The sequence below is a fragment of the Branchiostoma floridae genome, chromosome 3 (genome assembly GCF_000003815.2).
Source record: "Branchiostoma floridae strain S238N-H82 chromosome 3, Bfl_VNyyK, whole genome shotgun sequence".
Taxonomy (NCBI): Eukaryota; Metazoa; Chordata; class Leptocardii; order Amphioxiformes; family Branchiostomatidae; genus Branchiostoma; species Branchiostoma floridae.
In genome coordinates this window covers 8,195,661-8,220,620 of record NC_049981.1, presented here as the reverse complement: position 1 = coordinate 8,220,620, position 24,960 = coordinate 8,195,661, and the positions used below count along the sequence as shown (strand labels likewise).

The window sequence follows — 24,960 nt, the reverse complement described above, 5'->3', positions numbered from 1 at the left end:
GTAACAAGAAGGTTATTATGAAATGTACACAAGAAGCCTTATGAAAGCAACATTTCAATATGTACGACTGTATAAGTGATAATTAGTGAAATCAGCAAAATAACAGATTTCTAATCATGGCTCTACTCTTAATATCAACAGATCTGTTTATGTTAAACGTGTTGAATTTGATGCCATTAATCTAACCAAGACTATCCAGAATCTTATTCTAACAGGGTAATCACAAGGTACTTTTCCATGTTCTCAACAGCTCAGGGCTGGCCTGTTTAGAATAATTGAAGAGATCCTTGCAGGATGGACAGGTACTAGTCACCTTTGTTATATTACCATTACAGATGTAATGTACAGAATGCATAATATATACCATATTTTCTTGATTAAACTTCCATGACCCCATACCTTCGCAAACTGATTTTAACCTTTATAACTGGTGTACAAGTTATGTTTATTATTAATCATGTAAATGAGGTCCTCATTTGCAAAAAGTATATCAGTTAATAATCTCCTCCACCCAAATAACAGATGTTCACAATCTATGGAAAGAAAGAAGACATTCATTGCATTTCTCATAATTTATGCAAATGTGACCTCATTTGCATCAAGTTTGAATTATGTTAATCATGCTAAATTTTATGCCTTTTACATAACTTCCAAATGCCACAAGTAAGAACATCCTGTCCTTTACCACCATGGGATTATAGCATTTCCTCACTAATTATGCAAATTAGGCTTATATTTGCATAATATTTATCTATCAATATTCTTCTCTTTCTCAGTTACAAATTTCACATGTTGCAATAGTCCTATAATGGAACAGAGCAGGGTACGACAATTTCCTCATTAATTAAGTAAATTAGATTCCAATTTGCATAATTAACATCTAACTGTATGAAGCATCACTTCAAGCATAACTAAACCATCCCCTGCAGTTTCAAAACAAGCCACTAGGAGGCCCAGATCTACACCACTTACATTTTTGTACTCTCAGCCCCAAGAGCTATCTACCACTCAAATATCATTTACAGCATGTCCAAATTCAAGATATCAAAACAGGAAGTTCCGCTGAAGTACCATAAGAAGTTGACTAACTTTGACCCCAACTTTTTAACTACAAGGACCAAAGGAGAAGGAAACAAAAAATACAAATCAAATCTTTATTGAGACACGACAAAAGTACAGCAACTTTCGTAAGGTCTGCATGTATAACAGCTACTTACAGTACAACTAAACACATATACATGTATATGGATATCTATAGGTATGAATAAATCAACATATAGGGTCTAGTTTGTCATTTACACTATTGGTTCTATGGTATAAACATTAGTGGATATATTTGCCTACTAATACATCAGCCACAAGCTCTCAACATGGGATTTGTACAGACCACTAAGGAAAGACTTTGAGGGTATCAGGGGACAAAGTATTTTTCAGGTCATTCCTCTTACCCTTTCTGCAACAAGCTAACCATCCAGTAGAAAATGAGTTCTCTGGCACACCTCACTGGTCCGAAAACATTCAGACTTGACTCTAATTAGTTCCCTGCTGCAGTCTCTTGGATTGATTTTTACATCTTCTGGGAACACTTTCTATGAATAGTGTAGCTTCTAGTCTCCAGATTTTCTGTATCCAACAACTTCAGACTACCCAAACCTAAAACAAACAGTAAAAAACGTACCTTCCTGTACCGAGCAATTATGCTCTGGAACTCATTTCTATCTGACATTAAGTCACTGTGTACATTGTCCAGTTTTAAACAAGCCATCTCAAACATTGTTACCTAGACCTTTGACCTCTAGACACTGTGCTCTATTGTAAATATTTTGATTGTTGATTGTTGTATTTTTCAAAATGTATGGTATATAGTCATGTTGATTGTTTGAACCTTGGAAGGTTAGCCCGTAAGGGCTAAAAGGTTTCTTAATAAACAACAATAAAATTAAACAACAACAAGTCTGTCAAAATATGCTTTCTTCAGGATGGCCTGCAATCAACTCCATTTCCAGGCAAGAATATAACATAAACATATATTGAAGCAACTATTAACGTTTTTTTAACACAATTCTTAACTTTTTGACATGAAAAAAGAAATGAAGTAAATTTCCACAAACTATAGTTCCACAAACACATTTACTAAATAATCATTATGAAGTTATTATTGTATCAGTTGTAATCACTGGGTTTATAATGGTGTTATAATGGTCCTGTCCTATTGTCATAACTAGATTATAGTTCTTTAAGTTACTAGTATTATGCAACATTTGAGAGCAAATACAGCACATTTCACCTATCTCCCACCCCTTGCAAAAATGGACTGTTCCACTATGTACCACTATATAGCATGTTCTCATTAATTATGCAAATAAGCTGTTAATTTGAATAATAAGTATCTAAATCATCACTTAGACGATCTACATAAAAAATTGTTGCATTTACACCTTCTTGAGCTAGTTTCATCCAAAGTTTGAAATGAAATTGGTGCCTGCAGATCCAATAAAACCAGTAAATGAATCCAAAAATGAATAACATTTACTCTCTACCCCAGCAGCTACAAGTATTTACCACTCAAAAACCACCACCACTGCATGTCCAGAACACAAGATATCAAAAATGCCCCCAATAAAATTGTCAAAGCCAAACCACAGAATGTCCAAAGTTCCAAAGCCCATGCCTGGCCTGTTTCCTATTTCACAACTAATGATAATTACACCTGAATCATAGACCTGCACAGGATGTCCTCTTACGGATTGATTGATGATATGGCATTATTACTCTGTGACTGGAGAGTAACCTCTGTCGACGGAGTATTGTGAACAGTCTATGTGTTGAGTGTTCGCACCTATATCTCTTATTCCGTTTGCCACATTCGTACGTGGTTTGGCATGTCGTCTGTACTCAGTTGTGGAATGATGCACATTTTTTTTTCCGCGGTAGCTGCTGTTATAATCGATGTAATAATTTCAGAAATCACCCCTATATTTTCGGTATTGTGGAACAGGCAATGTGGTTTCGGCATTTGGTAATCAGCTTATCTTCAAGCAGATGCGTTGGGTTATGTGTTATCTACAAGCCAAATTTTTGTACCTTTTCTTTTGGGAGAAATGCCATACTGTGACTTACTGGTACAATGGGAGCTGCAAAGTAGCACACACAGAACAGAGAGTTTGGTCAAACGACCTTCAGCTATATCATGTGGTACCAACCATTACTGCAGGGTTTCTTGGCTGTCCACCAGCTGTACCACTCTTGCTGGGGAAATCAATGTTCCCCTCAGGAATATTCAGACTTGCTTGGGGGCATCACCTTAATCTGGGGATTCAATCAATATATCTGAACATTCTGCCTTCAGCTTGCCACTGGCCATGTTCACCGCCAATATGACAGGCATTGCCAGAGGATGTTCAAGCACATACAGTAGAATAAAAGGGACATTTTCATTATTATTCTAGGCAATGTATGACTCATAGCAGCCTCCTCCAATTCACAGGTTGGAAAACTTAAAATTTCCAAGGTTTGTTACCAAACATGCCAAACTGGCTGGCAATACTGTAAATGTATTTAAGTTTGCGGGGATTTAATTTCGCGGTAGCGGGAAAAATGACTTTTCGCGGTGGACTTAATTTCGCGGTAGCACCATGCACTGTAGTCTCTTACTGTTATGAAAAAATGTTCGCGGTGGTTTTAAATTCGCGGTGAAGCGGCCGCCGCAAAAACCGCGAATATTAATCCACCGCGAACATTTCTGCATTTACAGTAATCCAGTTCCAATATTTGCTAAACTCACTGTGTAGGAAGCAGCAATTTGAATTTACCTAACTATAGTATGCATTGACGATAACTCAAAATTGTAACTACACGGTTTCAATATTCACGACCGTAGCATGTCTGGAACTCGAGATATCAAACCGGGAAGTTCTGTTGCAGTACCATAGAAAGCCGTCAGGGGGCCCAAAATCTAATAGTTTCGAAGTCTCATTAACAACTACCTACATACCGAATATTGAATATGGAAAAGCTGAAAACTGACCACGAACCCACGAACCCAAAACTCCTTGACCCAACCTCTTCTTGAAGAATAGCTAATCAAAACTGCACTAGTTGTGGTCAGTAAATGTGGCAATAGGTAGAGTTTGCCCTTGCTAAAAGATAGCAATATTTTACTATTCAAAGCAAACTATTCTACATAGATTTCTTCCTACTTTGGCCCCGTTCATAATACAAAATTGCAATGGTTCTATCCATTTCTTTGTCATAATAAACCATCCATTTTGGATTCCAAAAGATTGTTCGGAATCTGAAACGGTTTGTAATCATCTAGAATGGCATATTGTCATCTCGAATGCAGAAGCAACGTGGATCCAGCTTACATCTGGACACGTGCGTTCATAGTTAGTGGCAACACGGTGAGAAGTAGAATTTCTAATCTGTCAGTCCTGATATCGGAGGGGGATGTGTCAGGTGATGCAGGGGAAACATCACAGCATGTATTTGTATATCGGAACCAGAATGAATGTTTTCAGACTGAGGCATTTCCAGGGCAATGGAGGAACACGGCTTCAGCAAGACACTGGCTCAGTTCGATCAAGACCGATAACCTCACACAGAAGTACAAGATTGTGCAGGGTCACAACAACATCAGCGGGTCAGAGGTCAAATTACCATGCCTTTTTCAACGAACTGAAACAGTTTGCCTGTTGGTGCGAGTTTGCATTGTGACCGAAAAAACGTTTGCTGTCAAACGGATAAAACCATGGGCCTTTATATGTCCTTCAGTGTTTTCCAGATTGTGTATTTCAAAACATAGTGGGACCAAAGTGAAGGTCAGCTGTTGTATCATCGGTTGCTGCATGTGAGTAGGAGGTGGCAAACTGGATGACATCTATTTGCACCAGAGCAACTCTTGACCTTGTGATGTTGACCCCAGCCCCCAAGCCATCCAACATGCTAGACCCCATGCCAGCATTACAATTGATCCTGAATGCATCAAGATCCTGAATGCATCAGAATCCTGCACATCTCAATGACATTTGCACAAAGCAATCTGCATGTAAGGAATCCATGGATTCCGATGTTTTAACTGAACCGACTATGCAGTATCTTAGTTGAGTTTTCTAGAGAGTTCAGTATTCATAATTTTGACCCATATAGTGATATACTATAAAGAAGAATAGCTTTGATACATGTCTGAAACACTTTTGTCTTAGTTTGTCTTCTAATAGGAGACTTAAAAATTGTGTACAGTGAATGAAGGGCACTCCATGCCTGTGCTATCCTAGCATCCATGACTTGTCATGCCCACTGTCAGGGTAACCTTCTAGGTATTTGCTCAATTTCGGTACCATAAAAGGCCAAAAGTTGACTATGGGTTGTTGGATTTAAATGTATGTACTTTGTCTTGGAAGCATGGAGGTACAAACTAATTTTTTTACATGAGGTTTCTACTTTACTGAGAAGGTTTTGTGCCAATTCTATTTAGTTTTCCAGAAAAGCAATATCGTCAGCCAAATCGAGATCAGCGAGGGGTTTGGCCGTGTCTCGTGGCTGAGCACATGTAGCTCTGTCAAAGCGTGTGTTGGAGGTTAGCTATTTTGTACTCAACACAAAGGAAGGTTTTAGACAGCCCTGCAGTTGTTAGCAGCTGCATAGTCATCAGACAGACAGGCTCTGGAACATGCTGCTTCCATAGAAACATTCATACATTCTCCTTCACATGGCGCCAGTGGGGCATGATTGCATATTTTGCCCTTATGCTCCCAAATTGGCCATAATCTTTTTTCCATTCCCAGCCTGGCTGCAAATCACGTTACTTCCAGCTTCCCTAATCACAAGCAAGTCACCTTGTTCTCCTGGTACCCAATAGAACCCCCGGCTAACAAGTGGAAATGGACTGAAAAATCAGCAGCTTACCCAAACATGTTTTAGGCAATAAATATAGACATAGTCTATAAAGGTTTGACATCCAGGTAGACAATGTTTTTTAAAAAAGCAATTCGATGTACTACTACTACAAACTTATGTTAACCAACCCTGAGGTGGAACCAGCCATAAAATATCTGTCACCCGACGCAGTGGGTCTGTTCACATGAAGCAAAAAACGTGTTGGATGTCAAAGAGACCATGTTGATTTGATTACATTTTTGTATATGGACGACATTCGCGTACCAATTTAAAAAAAAAAAGATGTTCCAACCATACTCTAAATTGCACAAGGCACCTTCACAAAATAAGCAAATATACATGTGTATGCAGTGCATTGCAATAATGAATATCAGAAAACGTATACTATTGTCATAGAACATCACAAGGTCAAAGAAGATGTGAAAGAACAAAAATGAAGAAGCTATTGTTTGGTATACTATATTCTGTGTGTTTAGTCATTTGTTCAACCTTCCTGACCACTTTGATTTCATAATATGGCAATTTTTTTTTGTCAAACCCTTTTTTATTTGACCCTAAGTGTAAGAAAGGTGTCTTATGTATCAGACATGTCAGCTGTCATTGACAGTACTGAGTCTGTCATCTTTACTGATAAAACTCATAAGGACCTGATATACATATTGGTAACAGTGACCTTGTAAACTCTCAAAGAAGGAAATGGAATGGGCTTAAGAAATGTAAACAAAGAAAGAAGACGGCACAACTTAATAAATGTTGTTGAAGAAGTCAACCATGTACACGTAACCTTGAGCAATACATCTCATCATGGATGAGCCTGCACACAGCACATGTAAAGCTGCTACCAGTAAATAACATGGGTAAACAGTTGAAAACAATACCTAAAACGGTTAACCAAAGAAAGGCTCCTTTCCGCTACACCCTAGCCTTGCATTGCTTGCTTCATTCCCACAGAAATATTTGTATCTGACATGAGAAAAGCCTGCATACCCAACTAAAGTAGTTTTACTTACTATGGAGGGTGAAGTTGGTGACACTCCGTCTGGACCAGCAACAAGACAAGACTTAGTGGTCCCACTTTTCTCACATAGGTATCTCAGGTATTCTGCCTGCCACCTGGGAAAACAGAACAGGAACCATGTTATACTTCCTGCAGGCAACCAGAGGGAAGTCAGATCATTCACCAACACAACAGTGGTGTCACCATCACCCTGTGATTGTGGTCTGAGGGCTCGAAATACCACCTGCATATGCAGGTTAGTGCCCGTAAAATTGGAGCTGTGCAGGTATTTCTGGTGTCTACCTGCACCTAACCTGCACTGGTCCATGTACTGGGTTTTCTACATAAATGTCATGTGATGTAGGTGTATGTGGATTGTTATCAGCTGTTACCACCTATAAAGTAACAAAGAAAAAAAAATTGCTATAGTTCCTGACTAATGTTAGTATGATCCATACTTCCTAAATTCCCGAAGTGTTGCAGGTAAAACTTGTCTGGTGCAGGTAATTTTCAATGTTACCTTCACCACTGCAGGTATGCAGAAAAAAGTATTTCCCTGTGGCTGTTGAGTCAGAATCTACAGTTTTGGGGTCTTCAATGTTGTGCCCTTGGGAAAGGCACTTAAAACTACTTTCCTTTACGAAACAGCTGAAAAGGAGTTCCAGTATTACCGTACCTCCAATTGCATACGCACATCTAGTAGTGTTCAAACCCAGGTTTTGGGGGCGGTCCCAACGTACTGACTTTCCAGCATTTCGCTGAATTGCAAAGAAGTTGAGAACACATCATTATCTCAGGAAAGGGGGGTAACAATGACTGTCTGGGATGATGGCATCTGTTTGTTTCAGGAAAAACTGATAATGCAATATGAATATGATACATGCAAAGAGCAGCATTGTGCTATGCTGAAAAGGCCTGGTGAGAACACTGTACTGCCGTGGAGCGTCAATCAAAGGTCAAACTTTCTGCTAGTGCCTTCTAGTAGCAGATAGAAATTGGGACAGGGAGTAAATGGTGCAAGTTTGGGCCACCTACCAACTTCTTTGGAACTGCAGCAAGCATTTTTGTATTGAGATTTGGGCAAACTGCCTCTCCTTAACATCTGATTAGACATTGTAACATTGACAATTGCACATGATAAAAAATTAGAATACAGAGGAAGCAATTCAAAATCCATCACATTGTACATTATCAGCGTCATATTTCCATGCTGCCACTTACATTTGTATGCCACTTATTATATTTCCATGCTGCCAATATCAGTTTATTATGGGTAAAACACATTGTACGGTACATGAATTTAAGTTTGCAGGGATTTAATTCACGGTAGCAGGAAAATGGAGTGATCGCGGTGGTTTTGAGTTTGAGGTAGCGCCATCATCTGTAGTCACGTATTAGTACTGTAATGGAAAAATAATCCCGGTGGTTTTGAGTTTGCAGTAAATTGGCAACGCGGACATAAAACCACTGTGAACATTTCTGCTTTTACAGTATATTGCTACAGATGACTTAGCACTGAATTCCTGATATGGGCTTCTTTGCAATCAAAAAGGAATTAGGGCTTGCTCTCCTTAATGGTTGCCTATGTGCTGAGACTGGAGGAAAGCAAATCACAGATCTAGATTTATCTCACATCATGCTAACTTGGGAAACTAATGTAGCATTGAATCGGGGCTGCTGTCTCAAATTTCCTTGTTGCCTTTCCACGCAAATGAACAAACACTGCCACAGGCATGGGGAGAATGAGAAATATCTTACTGCACAGGCATTGAAATGGTGGGCACACTTTAATGTAAGGAGATATCCCACTGGGGTCTACAATTGTAGCAGAGAATATCATAGCACCATTTAATGGTCTCAGTGGTACTATTAAAGCTTGATTGGTTAAGGACAACTGTGGTCCACAGCCAAAGGCATAGGCCCCTTTATGATGCAAAAATGCAAACAGTTCTATCCGTTTTGGTAGGCGGAAGGCACGACAAATCTAGGGGGTTCGGGGTCTAGATTTTGAAATCTTTTAGGCCCCTTTAGACAGACAACACTTATATAGTTGTGCGACTGTTATTGTCTATTGTTGTGGGCAACGGTTGTCTTTAGACATGCGTTCAGAGAATTGCGGAACACCCGCAGTGCAGGATTCTATTGTGGTGCGTGTGTGACACACAGTGACCTCTTGCTCGCAAATTAAAAATGGCGGGAGAATTCTTTATTTTCGTCATGTAGCAGATTATTACTTTTTGCTTGCAAACAAACACTGTCCTATAGATAAGACACAGAGTACGTCCTCAACAAAGAATGACATCCTGAGGCCTGCACGAAGACGGGAAAATCTGGAATTAAACCCGGAGTTTGTGGCCGCCAGTGTGGTATTACAGAATACCATCAAGGAATAGAGGCATGCGAAGGATATAGCCACTGGTGGCAGGGTATTGCGCTTGAACAGGCATTTTTTTGATGACAAAAATTTCCATTACTGACTACATGTATATTTACGGAAAAATTGCCTTTTCGAACAGAAAAAAAAAAGTGCTGCAGGCTTATTAGCATATGATCCACTTCCGTTGCCGGCAGCGATCAATACATTGGGAGATTAGTTCAGAACAATATACAACAATTCCATATACTGTAAATGCACTTAAGTTCGCGGTGGTTTTAAGTTTGCGGTGAGGTGGTCACCGCAAACATAAAACTACCAGGAATATTTTTGCATTTACAGAGGGAATACAACAGAAAATATAAGAATTAGACATTCAACGCCAGTGATGAACTGGGACGAGGGAGGATACAAGCTTAGCCACGTTTGGAATTGCTTTCTCACCACAAAAGCGCCACCTACATCGGCTACATATAGCGATGAGAAGCAGAACTCCAGTTAGAAGCTCTGACGAAGGTGTCTGAGAGACATTGAAACGTAAGCTATGTAAGTACTAACTGGTTGTATAAAAAGAATTCTAATATATCCTATATTCTACCAACCTGATGAAACTATTCTTGGAAGTATTCTTCTGTCATTGGCCGATTCATCAGTATAGTAATACACGTTTGAGGTGGTTTGTTTTTGTGAACTCATCACATTATAAACATTTGTTCAGACATTGATCTTATAGTATTCTATAAGTCCCTTCAGTATAGCAGACTGATTTCTAAGGGAGCCCTGTGCTTACAGCACATTACCGGTAATGCATTGAAAACAAAAAGAAACAGCAACCCTTGATTTTTTGCCACAAGACTCCGATCAAGCTGAAAACCAGATAATGATAGTAATCATAAAAAGCTTCCACATTACAAACAACACTTTTGGCATAAGGGTAATTTGCCTTTTAGCAGAACACACAGAAACTGCAGTGCAGAAAAAACACAGATAGGCAGACAATACTTCGTACCTTTAACCCAGGGTTGTGAAATGTCACAACAAATCACACTAATCTGCAGAATGATCTCAATGTCATAGTGTACATGTTTAGATATAAGGCTATCGTTAGTAAATGAAATAGTAAAGATGTTTCTATCACCATACTGTTGGTGAAGACCGAAGCCATGGCTTAGATCTGACATGTTCATCACAGACTGTAAACACAAAATGGCCTATACTGCCATTACCAAAGAAAGTAAAAGAGTCAGCCCCTTTGAATGTCAGCCAGCCATGAAATGTCAATATATACAGTCTATGGCCCTTTGCTGGGCCGCTTCATCTTCCCTGTGAAGTGCTAAAACATGATGGATGCTCCTTGCAAATGATTATCCCGTAACTGTTAGTCTTTGTCATCATCAACAGATTGTAAACAGTAGGAACCCAACTGCTCTACTGGAGGTTTTACTGTTTTGTTCATTCTCCCGAACGTTTATGGTTTAGCCACATCACGTAATACATGTAAACTTACACGTATTCCTACAGGTAATGTTGTACATACTGATGATGTATAAAGAAATGTATGCTTAGAGCAGTAAAGGTATGCTTAGAGCAGTAAAGTTAAAACTTGTTGAAATCTAGTCATAGACATGCAGAGCAACTATAAAAGTATTATACCTTTTCTGTACTGAATGAGAGCCAATCTTTATGGCCCAGCCAAACTTTGTTCTGCTGTTCAAAAACGTATCAGCATGATGGCAGTATATGCCTGAAAACAAAAATTCCGACTGAGGACTTTTAGTATAATTACCTCCATAAAATATACATGGGTGTTATATTTACATTCATGAAAAATGGAGGCATAGTTTTTGGCATTTTTGTCTGTCTGTTTCCGGATATTTGCAGTCAGCATAACTCTAGAACCTCTGGATGTATTACAATTATATTTGGTATGTACATAATAACATGTAGGTAAGGGTTGGGAAGACAAAGGTGCATTTGGGCCCCCTGGTATGTGACCTTGGTACTGGAGCAGAACTTCAATTTTTTTAATCTTTTGACCTGGATATGCCATGGTCTTAATTTCTTGGTGGCAGGTAGCTTGTGATGTAAGGAATAAGTGATGTATGTTTGGGGCCCCTAGCAGCTTGCTCTGGAACTGCAGGGACATTTTTCGAAAATATACCAAGGAGCATAACGTAACATAGGAAAGACAGATTTCCATGATATTTAGTACCCAGGTATCTTTGGCAGAGATGACCTGCCAGACAGATCTGCCACCAAAAAATCAAGACCAGGCCAAAAGATACGAAAAATCGAAGTTCTGCTGCAGTACCAAGGTGGCAAACAAGGTGGCCCAAAATTGACCTTGATCTTTGTCTTCCCAACCCCTACCCATATACTAAATATCATTACAATCCATCCAGGGGTTCTAGAGTTATGATGACCACAAATCTACGGAAACACAGACAGACACACCGACAGACCCCACATACACACAGACACACCAAAAACTATACCTCCATTTTCATGGAGGTAATAAGTCATTACTCTGACTGAGAATGTGGATGAATTGCAAGCTTGTGTCAAAATCTCTATGTGTAGGAGTAAACTGTAATAATTTCATATATGGGGAGTTGATGAATTAATGTCTGGCTGGTGATATTTGTGTTGGAAAGAGAGAGTGGGTGTATGTATGGGGGTGGAGTGCTAGCATAAGTTTCTTTGCTCATCAATAGGCAGTAGAGTTTAAATCTCCTACTACTTAAGTACACGTAGTAATAATACTAATATACAAAGTGGTACTGATGGATTCATTGCACTGATGAATTCATTTCAGTTCACTTAGATTCAGAGGCAAAATGAAAATCTTAAATATCTTTGAGTTTGTGGTTGAAACACATTTGGGCCCTCACACCATGAAAAGGTGGAAGGGTCGGGGGCCGGGTATCCCACCAGAGAGGGGATCTGCATCTTAAGTGCAAATAAAAGGTGTTAAACTAAAAGACATGTGCTTGTGTCATGATTGCAAAAAAACATTGTAAAAATTTCCATCAGCAGGTGGGTCTGAAGGGGTTTGTCACATAACTCCATATCCATTGGTTAATCAAGGCTGCGACATCTTGTATTTGATATTATCACATAATATAGGGTTTAGGTCTCATTATCAGGGCATTGTTAACCATTAGTGAGTAGAGAAATCCTTACAACGCTGGCAACGAGAGCCACAAAATGACGCTCGGCTCACAAAGACAAACAAAATATGCGAATAGATCACAAACAGTGACGTTAACAGCAGGTGCAGGGAGTTGTGGTGAGATGTTATCGCCCAGCCACACAGTTAAAAAGGTTTGAAAGGAAGAAAAGGGCTGGACGAACACACTGGATCTCATCTATAAGCTAACGTTGCTATGTAACGACTAACGTTAATGTAATGCACATCACGGCTCCATATACATGTATGACAATGTCCGTGTAATAATAACTTTAATTAACCACTTTCCTTCGGTGTATACGGTGCCATAATTCATGGCCTGTTCCTATAACCACCTCATACACGACATCGTCCGCTACATGGACTTGGTTGCTTCATTCGGTGGTTATAGGAACAGGACATGAATTATGGCACCGTATACACCGAAGGAAAGTGGGTGCAATGGCCTAGTGGGTAGAGTGTTCGCCTTGCATTCGGTAGGTCATGAGTTTGATCCCCGGCCAAAGACTGGCCGGCCATACCAAAGACTTTAAAAATGGTACATGCTTCTTCCTCTGCTTAGCACTCAGCATTCAGGAGAGTATGGAAGTTGAACACACAACACTACCAGTGGAAAAGCCCCCTGCTGTAGTAATTGCGTTATGTGGCCCAAGGGCTACTGAAACGGAGATGGGCGCCGCCCTATGCGCCATCAGGCGTGGGAAGTACTTTAACTTTTTCTTTTTTAACTCACCTCGGGGCGGGTCATTAACCCTATATTTACAATATCCTGCCCTGACCTTATTGCTGGGAGGTACTGGATACATATTGACTAGTGGTAATACATTGCATAGGAAAGAGCAAGTATTGCATAAGGGTTGACATCCATGCTGAAGGGTACCAACATTGATGTTGTGTCAACTGAATAACCGACCTGATATGATTAGGTCATCAGGTGACCTTGACTTTCCATTGTTGGATCATGAGATGCATTAATCTTTCACATTTCTGCAAAATGAGTTGTTTTCAAAGGAACGAATACTTTGATATGGATATGTGTTCTTTCTTATACAATTGAGAGAGTAATAAATGAGACAAAAATGCCCCTGCAGTTCCAAAATCAAATGTTAGGAAACTCAACTGCCCAACATTGTCTTGGCATCAAAAGCTACCTGTCATCCAAATGTTAAGCCACGATATCATGCCTGGGACAGGAGATACATTGAAAAAACTGCTCTTGGGAAATATTTGACACAAAATGTCCTCACGTTGGTCAAATCACTTGTTTCTTCTCAGAGGCTGTTGTTTAAGACTCCGCCCACCCCCGGGGCGGCAGAGGCCACACGACACAACAGGGCTCGAAATACCACCTGCTTATGCAGGTTAGTGCAGGTAAAATTGGAGCTGTGCAGGTATTTCTCGTGTCTACCTGCACCTAACCTGCACTGGTCCATGTATTGGGTTTTATACATAAATGTAAGTGTATGTAGATTGTTATTAGCTGCATTGACTGTTACCACCTATAAAGTATAGAAGAAAAAATAACAATGGTTCCTGAATAATTCTAGTATGATCCATACTTCATAAATTCAGAGTGGTGCAGGTAAAATTTGTCTGGTGCAGGTAATCTTCAATATTACCTGCACCAGTGAAAAAAGCATTTTGAGCCCTGCAGAGGATAAAACATGAGATAAATAGCAACCAGTTTCAAGCTTGATTTGATAATAACATCAAAATACAAAAATAAGCAGTTGCAAATAAAGTTCAAGACTGATATTTGCATTTATAACATCAACACCCATCTTCAGATATTTTTGTATTTTTGCGCAGCTTCCATATGTACTCATCTAGCAGCTGCTTTATTCCATTTCTGGTCAAGAATTTTATTTGGAATATCATCCATATAATCAAGTCAACATGGCTGTATGCAGGCATGTCTGTGGAATACTGTAAATGCAGAAATGTTCGCGGTGGATTAATGTTCGCAGTTTTCGCGGCGGCTGCTTCACCGCGAATTCAAAACCATCACGAACAATTTTCCATAACAGTAGACTACAGTGCATGGTGCTACCGCGAAATTAAAACCACCGCGAAAAGTCCATTTTCCCGCTACCGCGACATTAAATCCCCGCGAACTTTAATGCATTTACAGTAACTAAAACACACATCATCATCATCATCATCATCATCTAAATGAAAGATTGGATGCAGTTCTGAAAGGATCAATGTGACAAGGAAGCAGCATGAATTGTAAATAAGGCCTGTAGAAGATAAGATATCATGCATCAAAAGTAATTGTCTTCATCGTGTCCTGCATTATGCATGGGGTCGTCAATATCCATTCCATGTGGCCTGTATGATCTATCAATCTTCATATGTTTTGCCTTAACATCTGTTGGAACTTGATGATATTATTCTCTGCCCCATAAAAATATCATTGTGGAAAAACATGAATTGAAAGACCTAAGAAAAGTGAAGTTACAACATGGATACACAAAATACTGATGTCCTAGATATTGTTTAAGATCTTTTGAACAAGATAGGCTCATATAATGTCTCCTATAATCATGAATGAATCATGTAATGCAATCTTATGTTACCAATCTTTTGTTAAGGATCTGTCCATGGAATTTCAAGATAAATTAGTATTACCAAGTTAATGGAATATTTCTTTAATCAGCGACACTTGAAAACATGTAAAACACGTACCTCCAAATTTTCAATGTCTGCTCAGTACAGCTTGATCATGGAATGGCCTAGTCTTACATGGATCCCCCCCCCCCCCTCCAAGGGGAGGCACACATACATGTGTAAGATTTGGGCAGCTTCCAGCCAATCCTATCTAGGACACCATCAAAATTATCGAAGAAGAATCACACAAAGCCCATAGGAAGATTAAGGAAGCAGGCCATATCTATATTTAGTTGGAAGGTGCCAAACTGAACTGCAATGATGGCTGGGTGCTGACCAAGTCCTACCTGCCCTGGGTCTACCTAAATACCAGAATACACAGGAAAGCACAGGAAAACACAGGAAAGATGGTGCAATCTGTAGATTTCACGCTCCTTTATGTGTTTTCCCATGTTTTTCTGTCCTTTCCTGTGTTTTCCGATATTTAGGCAGACCGTCTCCCCTGCTCCACATAGAGGCAAGGGACAGGCGAGATCCACAAAAGTCTTGGGCCTAGTCTCGTGATCACGCGAGACTAGGCCATTCCGCGATCAAGGTGTACTGAGCAGTACGTTTTTCATTTTTCTTCAAACTTTGGACTTTGCTATTAGGGACCCCCTAAATGTTGAAAGTTTAGGTTTTCCTGTCCGATCTCTCCTACCCCCGACTTTTTGAAAAAAATTTTATCTTTCTTTTTGACCGACCCAATTTTTTTCTGAAGAAATCCGAGAAACAAAAATAAAATTGGTGTGGCCTTATCAAAATTTCTTCAACAGGGCCGAATGGATTTTGTCATCTCAGATTCATTAGGAGTGAGAACTCAATGATTAGAATCCACCTGTTCTAGAAGCTTCTGAACTCTTCACCCCATCAACTCAGTAATTCAGTCTGGGGATGATGAGGTCAGCAGTTGGCAGATTCTCCAACATACTGTAAATGCATTTAAGTTCGTGGGGATTTAATTTCAAAATAGCGAGGAAAAAGGACTTTCGCAGTGGTTTTAAGTTCGCATTAGCACCATGCCCTGTAGTCTCTTACTGCCATTGAAATTTGTTCACGGTGGTTTTAAGTTCGTGGTGAAGTGACCACATTAAACCGCCGCGAAAGTTCCTGCATTTACAGTATTTCCATTCTTCACAGACTGTTTTTATACATCACTAGAGATGTAACATCATACTCTTCCTGTTCATGACAGCTGAAGCATGGGTTATGAAGAATCATGACAATATTGTATTAGCAGGATCAAATTTTACATCAACGAACTTTAAAAGAGCATTGACTGCATAATTGGAATTGAGAAAACAAAATTATCCTTTTATCTTTAAAATATTGTGAGCTTGCATTATATCATGGACACAAATGTAACCGATACATTTTTGTTAAGAGTGTCATCCACATTGCACAATGGGGACTAATGGATATATATTTTGTTTCTACATCATTATATTTGAACCATACCATAGGTACTACATGTAGTATGGATTGGAATATCTTGCTTTTCCTGATGTTTCCTCTCCCCCCATTGAGGGGGAATTTTTTAGAATCAAATTTTGGAGTTGTGTGGTCATTCAAAATTTAATTTTTTTGAACAGAATTGTTCATTTTACATTAGGGTACCACTGAGAAGGTCCATTCTTGCACAGGGTGAATTTTCTAAAATTCGATTTTGAACAGGGGTGATTATATGCGAAGTCTATTTCTTAGTGGAAGTGTTTTTGAACTGGTCTATTTTAACTGGAAGTGCCACACGTAGAGTCCATTCTCGCACAGGGGTTTTCAAATTTACTTTTGTGCCAGTCCATTTTTACATGGAGTAGGAGATGGTTGAAATATGCTGCATTTGCTTGCAAATGTTGCCTGTCTCGTTTCTTGTTACATTCATGTCTTGTCTGGAGCAGAGAGGTTAGGAGCCTTCACACATCACACACTATCTGCACTGATGTGCCCTGCTTATTCAGGTACAACACTGAGCCAAAGGTGAAAATGAAACCTATTGATCCAATGGCCACGAGGTGACATAAGTCTAGAATCAGTCCACAGCAACAGTAAGCTGCACAGTTGCAAGGATACTAGATGTGAGCCTAATGTATGCTTGCAGCATTACTGTCCATTATGCAATAACATGCAGTAAACATCATTGTCATTGTCATTGTCATTATGAAACAGGGCTCGAAATACTGGGGTTTTGTGCACCCAGGTGCACCCAAATATTTTCATCGGCTTATGTATATTAAGATGTCAGTATACTAAGTAAACACCATATTCTTGACATCTATGTGTTAGAAAGATAATAGAATGACTGTCATAGTAGTTTAGTACTTTCGATTTCTGAAGAGCTCCATTCAAATTACTAATTTAGTAGGTTTGCAATTAGGTTATTCTGATATTCTACTTTATTTTATGTGGTGCACCCAAAAATATTTTGGTGCACCCAATTTTCTAGGTTGGGTGCACCAGTGCACCTAATCTTAAAAATTAATTTCGAGCCCTGTGAAATATCTGCATGGTTTTAGATTCATAATTTTATGAACTCATCACACAGCGAAAATGTGTTTTGTCTTGCAGTGCCTTCATCATCACCATCACGGACCAGGTCTACTCTCGACTGCAAAGTCTACAAATGCCTCCTCTCCTCTCCTACATATAGCTGCTAACTCTTCAGTTTCTGTGAACTCCAGTATCTTAGTCATGTCAACTCGAAAGCAGCAGCAAACTCCAAACGTATTCAAAAATCAAAAAAACACTTTGGCTTGGAAGAATATCTCACATCAATTCAAAATAGACCATTTAACACTAGTTCACCTTTATCCGCGGGGTAACCTATATCCGTTGTTATTTGAAACGGCATTTAGGCACATCAAGCCGTCGAGTGGTAGTTTTAGACTACAATATACTGAAAATATTGCAATTTGAAACCAACGTCCGCCGACGTGATATCCCCAAATACCCTGTTTTTAAAAGCAACGGATATAGGTTACCCAACGGATAAAGGTGAACTAGTGTTACATACAGTATTAAAAAACTGAGAATTAGTGCACATTGTTTAGAAATTGAAAAATGTCGTCACCGTAACACACCAGCCACTCAGAGACTGTGTCCTACATGTCATGAAAATATCGAAGATGAATTCTACTTTGTTATGAAATGTCCTACCCACAATAAAGAGAAACATTGTTTAAAAATATTAGAACCAAAACACACTACTCTCTTACTGGTACACAGAACGATATCTTCCATACACTGCTATCATGTTCATCTCATATATCCGTCTACGTAGGTCAGTTTCTTTATACTGTATTCCAAATACGAGACCAGATCACTCATACATAACTGTACTATTATCGATAAAATTTTGTTGTTCTGTATGTAGCCCTGTATGTAGTACTATTGTCTGTATAGCTATTTGTTGTTGTTGGTTGCCATACATTGTACCTTGTGTGATTGTTGAGCAATAAAATTCATTCATTCATTCCTTGTTACTTGGGATTTTCATCATTCATGTATGTATGTGTGTATCATTTATGTGGTGATACTAACCAACTACATAGATGTACTATGTCTACCTAAACTATTTTTAACGGGATTGTTCAGAGCAAGGTTATTAGACCACTTCAAGGCAATGGACTAATAATTTGGAAATAATTGTCCAAGGAGATAGCGGTGGACATTTGTTTTGAAGGATGATAGGTTGTAGACAGGAGGGAAACAGTTGTCATCGAGAGAATTCCATAGTTTGACAGTTCGGAAAAGAACCTATTGCTGTAGAGGGACTTTGAGACTCTATTCAATACTATAAATATAGACAATACTAAGCAAATGTCTAAGCAGTAGACTTTTAAAAACGTGATGCATGAATGTACATGTGATCACTATCTAAGTAAATATATCTCAATATGTTTCAAAAAGAGAGAAGAAAATGTTAGTTGCAGTGATTAAAGAAAGTACTTTCATAATAATGATGTATCCTATAGAAATACATATATCATAGATGAGAAGCAGAGTACATCCTCAGCAAAAGATGAGATCGAGAGGCCCGAACAGAGATGGGAAAATCTGGAATTAAATCTGCCATTCGTGGCCAAGAGTGGTTATACAGGGCTCGAAATTCATTTTTGGGATTAGGTGCACTGGTGCACCCAGCTTAAAAAATTGGGTGCACCCAAAAATTTTTGGGTGCACCACTTAAATTTAAGTAGAATTTTAAAAAAACCTAATAACAAAACTTAGTCACAAGCTATCAAATTCTTAAACAAGTAACATGACAGACATTTTCATTATCATTCTAACACTTAGATGTCAAGAATATGATGTATACTAGTATACTTGATATCTTTCCATACATAAACCTAAGAAAATATTTGGGTGCACCCACTGAAAATAATTGGGTGCACAGTTCCAATTTGGGGTGCACCTGGGTGCACGTGCACCCAGTATTTCGAGCCCTGTTATATATGGTTATATCAAGGAAGGGGGGCACACCAAAGATATAGACACTGGTGGCAAGATATTACGCTGGAACAGGCAGTTAATGATGAAAAAAAATGTTTTCATTACTGACTACATGCATATTTACGGAAATTATGCTGTAGTTTTCCTTTCTGGACAGAAAAGAACATGTTGCAGGCATATCAATGTACGATCCACTTCCTTCACCAGCCATGATTCCTCTTTAATGTGCAAGGAATAGCTGCGGACCCCCACTGAAGGGTCACACAACCTGGTCCGAGGTGGTCGCACAACGGTTCGAAGAAACAGTACTGCTAAAATTAGTTTGTCGATATATAATAGCTGGGAGATTTTCTCCCCACCACGAAAGGGAACAATTATCTGACATCCCCACATGGTGAGAGCACCACAATCCCATTGAAATCTGCCTGGAGATACAGTTTGATTGAAGCCTGAGCCCCAGCATGCATACCGCATCCTGGTAATCCCAATTTGATGGGTCTCCTGTACAACACCTACACCTGGGTCTTAAATAGGCATGGGGAACAGGGCCCGAAGGACACCCTATAGGCTATGATTTATGGCTTTGGGCAATTCATAACTCCTTTTCTGATATAACTCCTGGAGACCCATCTCAGGACTGTGCCTGAGGCCTGATCTAAGTAGGGTCAGCATCACACAAACTGATGGGGTCATCACAACAGGCAAGTATAGTTAAACCTGTCAGGAGAACCAATACAGTAGGGGAAACTAATATGTCAGGAGAACCAATAGGGGTTATTACCTCCATGAAATGTCATGGAGGTTATATTTTACCCCGCGTTTGTCTGTCTGTGTGTCTGTCTGTCTGTCTGTCTGTGTGTAAACAAGATAACTCAAGAACGGCTGGGTGGATTGGTTTGATACTTGGTGTGTTGGTAGGGTGTGATGAAAGCTGGAAATGATTAGATTTTGGGTCCCCTAGCGGCTCCCCTTGGTACTGCAGCGCAACTTCCGGTTTTGCTATCTTGGTGTTCTGAACATGCTATGGTCACGATTTTTGAGTATTAGAAAGCTCTTGTGCTCAGGAAGAAGTGACATAAGTTTGGGTCCCCTAGCGTCTAGTTTTGGGATAGCAGGGGCATTTTTGTCAAAAACTTCTGACGAGGATAACTCAAGAAGGGAACAGCGGATTTTCATGATTTTTGGTATGTAGGTACCTTGGACAATGTTGTACAAGATGATATGCTAATTATGCAAAGTAGGAGCAAATTTGCATAATTAATGACAACATTCAATCATAGCAGTTTTTTCTATGTATCTCTTGTCTTTGACGTGATATGGTCTTGACATTTGGGTGGTAGATAGCTTTCAGTGTCATGACAAAGTGGAGCAAGTTTCAGCCCCCTAACATTTAATTTAAGAACTGCAGGGGCGTTTTTGTCAAGACATTCCAAAGAGGATAACTGCAGAAAGGATTGACGGATTGGCATCATATTAGGCATGCGGGTACCTTAGGCAAAGATGTTCATAATGATATGCATGTTATGCAAATGAGGACTTAATTTGCATAATTAATGAGGAAATTGTATAATTCCATTGTTTTCAATAACTGGACTTCAATAAATGTAACACATGTTAATTATGATAGGTGGAATATAAGCAGATACTAAATATGGTAATGAGGAACTTATTTGCATAATTTATGTAAAAATTGCAAAACCGCTTTATGATTGATAATGGGAATTTTATAATTGTGACATGTGTACGTTTGTCAATGATGAACAACACAATGCATAAATTATGTTAATGTCTTAGTCATTTGCATGAAATTTACAAAAGCTCTAAATTTTCATGGAGGTATGAGGTCGCCGAACTCTAGTTAATGACTTCCAATACCATGACCTTTCTTTCACCTGCTGATTGGTAGTTTTCAGGTGGAGCCAGGGGTTACCACAGTTTGGGAGAGGTCAGGGCAGGTTAAATATATCTTGGGGAGGTAGACTTGTAATGATGGCCAACCTGTGAAATCTGTAGGCTGGAAATTCACCATCAGTTTTCATTTTTTTATTTATTTAGCCAAGCACACACTCTTAGGACAAAAGCCCTGTTCAAACAACACAACCAATTCAACCAGACAAACATAGCATACTTGCAACATAGAACAATAATGATTACATAACTTCCTATGGGTAAGATTCACTAGTATTAAAATCAGTCCTTCTTCGATTGCGCAATCCACGTTTGAATTTCATTACCGTACTGGAACGCCTCTGTTCAATGGTAATCATTGCTTAAATGTGTGGTTTGCTTTCTTACCTCAGGCATGGCTGAAGCTGCTAACTTCATACTAAAAGCCAGAATGTAGTGTTGAAATTTCCAGGACTTTGCAAGGGGTATGACTATGAGGGAGGATATAAAACCTGCTCTGAAACGACATGTAGATCTCTTCAGTGTCAATGATGAAAGATAACGAATGTAATCTGAAACGTCTGACCGTTTTCAAAACCATATCCAGCAGCTTGAATAATTGCTATTTGGTGTGTCTTATTACCTGGATGTCTTACCTCCATCACGGCACTTAAAGACAAAGCATATTATGCACTGTAACCCCCAACCCCAGGCTCTACAGGGGAGACACAACAATTAACGCCTGCGCCTAGAGCCCCCGGTGAGAGAGCTCAAATAAAAACAAGGCTTTAAACCATTGAAAGCCTTTCTTGGTGGGATTTTTTGTTAAATCTGGGCATTTTGGGGGTGGCAGCGGTAGAAAAGACCCTAAACTTGTTGAATCGGTTATAAATAATGACCTTTAACCAGTTGGGGGGTTTGGCACCCCCATGAGGTAGTGGTATCATCCCCTGGATGCTGTTTTTTTGCCAAAAGGACCCATCCAAGGGCTCTGATTAGGGGGGTATATGTAAAGATTAGCCGTATAGAAATTCTGGCAAATGAATTTGATGAGACTGGACATAGTAGGCTATAATTTGAGGATAAGTTTGTATGGCTTGAACTTTTTATTCTTGAGATAATTGCACATTTGTTTCCTCAACTCTCCCATTGGATTGCATGTATCTGGGGAAAATTCTAATGGCTGGGTCTCCCCTACATTGAACCTCTGTTTCCGTACCGTAACTCACTGCTTTTCAGTTCACTGCCATACTATAACTTCTTGTTTCACATGTTCTTCTATGATCTTGAGTTTTTTCCCTTGGCTGCATTCATATGAACTTTGGCATGTCCAGGGTTCTACCAAGCACCCGTCCCTCCATCCTTTGATGGATTTTTGCAAATCAGGAGGGACAAAACAAGTGCTTTTAAAAAAGCTGTCATTTTGTCAAGGTTTGCGTGTGTGAACGTTTTTTTTCTAGTTTAACATTAGAATGTCATATAAATAGAACAGAGTAACTAAACCTGATATGGGCACATGGAGCGATTCACAAATATGCAAATGACTTTATGTCCAGAAATATGAAAATGAATATGTTTAGTGAAACTTTTTGTCATACAGTATGCAGTTATTTTCGACAAAATCAGTTTGTTCTTGTGTAATTCTGTGATATACATGTTGTATGGGCATTTTATGGAAAGTCAGAACGACATATAAGCAGAGTATCGCACGTCTCACGGTTCACTCATTCAAACATCCCAACAGCGAAAAAATGCAGAAGTAGAACAGGTGCAAAGGTGAGTTTTAATGTTCTATACAAAAGTATTGTTAATTAGTATTTCAATGGATGTAAAAATTAGTATTTTAATGGATGTAAAAAAAGAAAAAAAAAGACAGTTAAAAAAAATTCCCTCCCTGGAATCGAACCCGGTGCACTGGTTTACAATGCGCAAATTTTCCCACTGCGCTAGAGCGAACATGATGATGAAATAGCCATTTTAACAGGTATACAAATGTTCGGCATGGATTGAACAGGTCCGTTCATTCCAACGGCGACTACTCTGGCCACAAGGCATTTTGCCGCTGCAAGCGGCAAAATGCAAAAATTGCCCACTCCGTCCCTTTGATGGACAGAAATCGGCCTGTAAAATGTAGACAGATCTTGGACTTTTCAAGAATTTTGTACGGATTTCAAAAAATCAGCAGAAGTTTGCAGCAAAGTCCATCTGGATTATTTCTAACGCCCGCAGGTGACCAATTCTGAAATACTCCTGGACCTGTTGTTATCAGGCTTTCTGTAATTTTGACAAGTTTTAGCTTAAGGTGAGTTACATGTGTTTTGCCACAAAAGGGTACAGAGACTTCAATAATAACACCCTTCACAGAAAACCCTCCAATGATGCGCAAGTCACACCATTTGTTAGCCTACATGTTTGCTTATTAAGATGTGATTGTCTTGTAGTTTCACTGTCTGCCATGTGATATTGTACATTATGTCATACCTGTGATGCGAAAACGTTCGATACGGGTGTTCCGGACAGTGTGATAACTTTCCATATCACACGGGTTCTAAAGTTGTATCACACAGGCTTCCTTCGAGTTAATTTAACTATTTTGTACTCAGTCCCAGCCCTCCCGCGGGTCAGATCACCCTCCGGCATTCGGCCGTCGGGCGATCCTTCCCGCGGTCAGGCTGGGACCTCCGGTGATACGGAATACACCGTGGTGTATTCTATCTATATACTTGTATAGATATATTTCATGTGTAGGACCACAGGGAGAATACAGAAATGTCAAGCTTATCGTGGATCCAAATAAAGTCAAAGTAATAAGAAACCAAATAGTAGAGAGTCTGATAAACATGTTGCTATCCTGTAGTCATTGACACATGGTGTGTACACATACGCATACCTGTCAGACTCAGAGCCACCTGCTAGCACGCCAGCTGTCTGCGTCTGTCTTCAGCTGCGCTTGGTTGTGCACCTGCATGAGAAAAGGGTATGACAGATTAAACCTTCTGCAAGATAGAGCACACATCGAAAGGTACAAAAATGTGCACAATTTCTGGAGGATGCATTTCATAGGTTTAAATGCCAAAATGCACATATCACCAGGCAATGCTGATGTATTGTCCATCCTGTTGACTAGAAAAGTGAGCAAGCGAATGAACGAAGCTCAACTTCTATACATGTACACCAATCGATACATATTTCCTGCCTGACTGACAACACTGCATCCAGCCATTGTGCCTGGCTGAAAATAAATGAATTCATCAGTCTGGCCGGGATAAATCTTTTGGCTGCACGACTGGACGTCCTGTATTAATTACCACAATATATCACACCTCAGTGCTTGTCACCGTGCCCTTTGCAGTCATCTATACTGGCTGTTGATCAATAGGTTTGTCTTGCATGGTTGCTGGTAATGTATTGATTACCTCCATAGATCAACCCACACTTCCTCTCTTATCTCAGAATGCATTGTACTATTTTGAATACATTCAGTAGTGAGATGGAGAAGTTTAAGAATCATCATAT

At 39.5% G+C, this 24,960-nt stretch overlaps 1 protein-coding gene across 1 annotated transcript in view; it reads right to left on the bottom strand.

The window, feature by feature from the left end:
• Window positions 1–24,960, bottom strand: part of LOC118412417 (bifunctional heparan sulfate N-deacetylase/N-sulfotransferase 2-like) — a gene marked incomplete in the record, with an annotated part of 83,613 nt that overhangs the window by 47,586 nt on the left and 11,067 nt on the right. Inside the window, 2 exon segments of the mRNA XM_035815267.1 lie at window positions 6,909–7,011; window positions 24,335–24,406.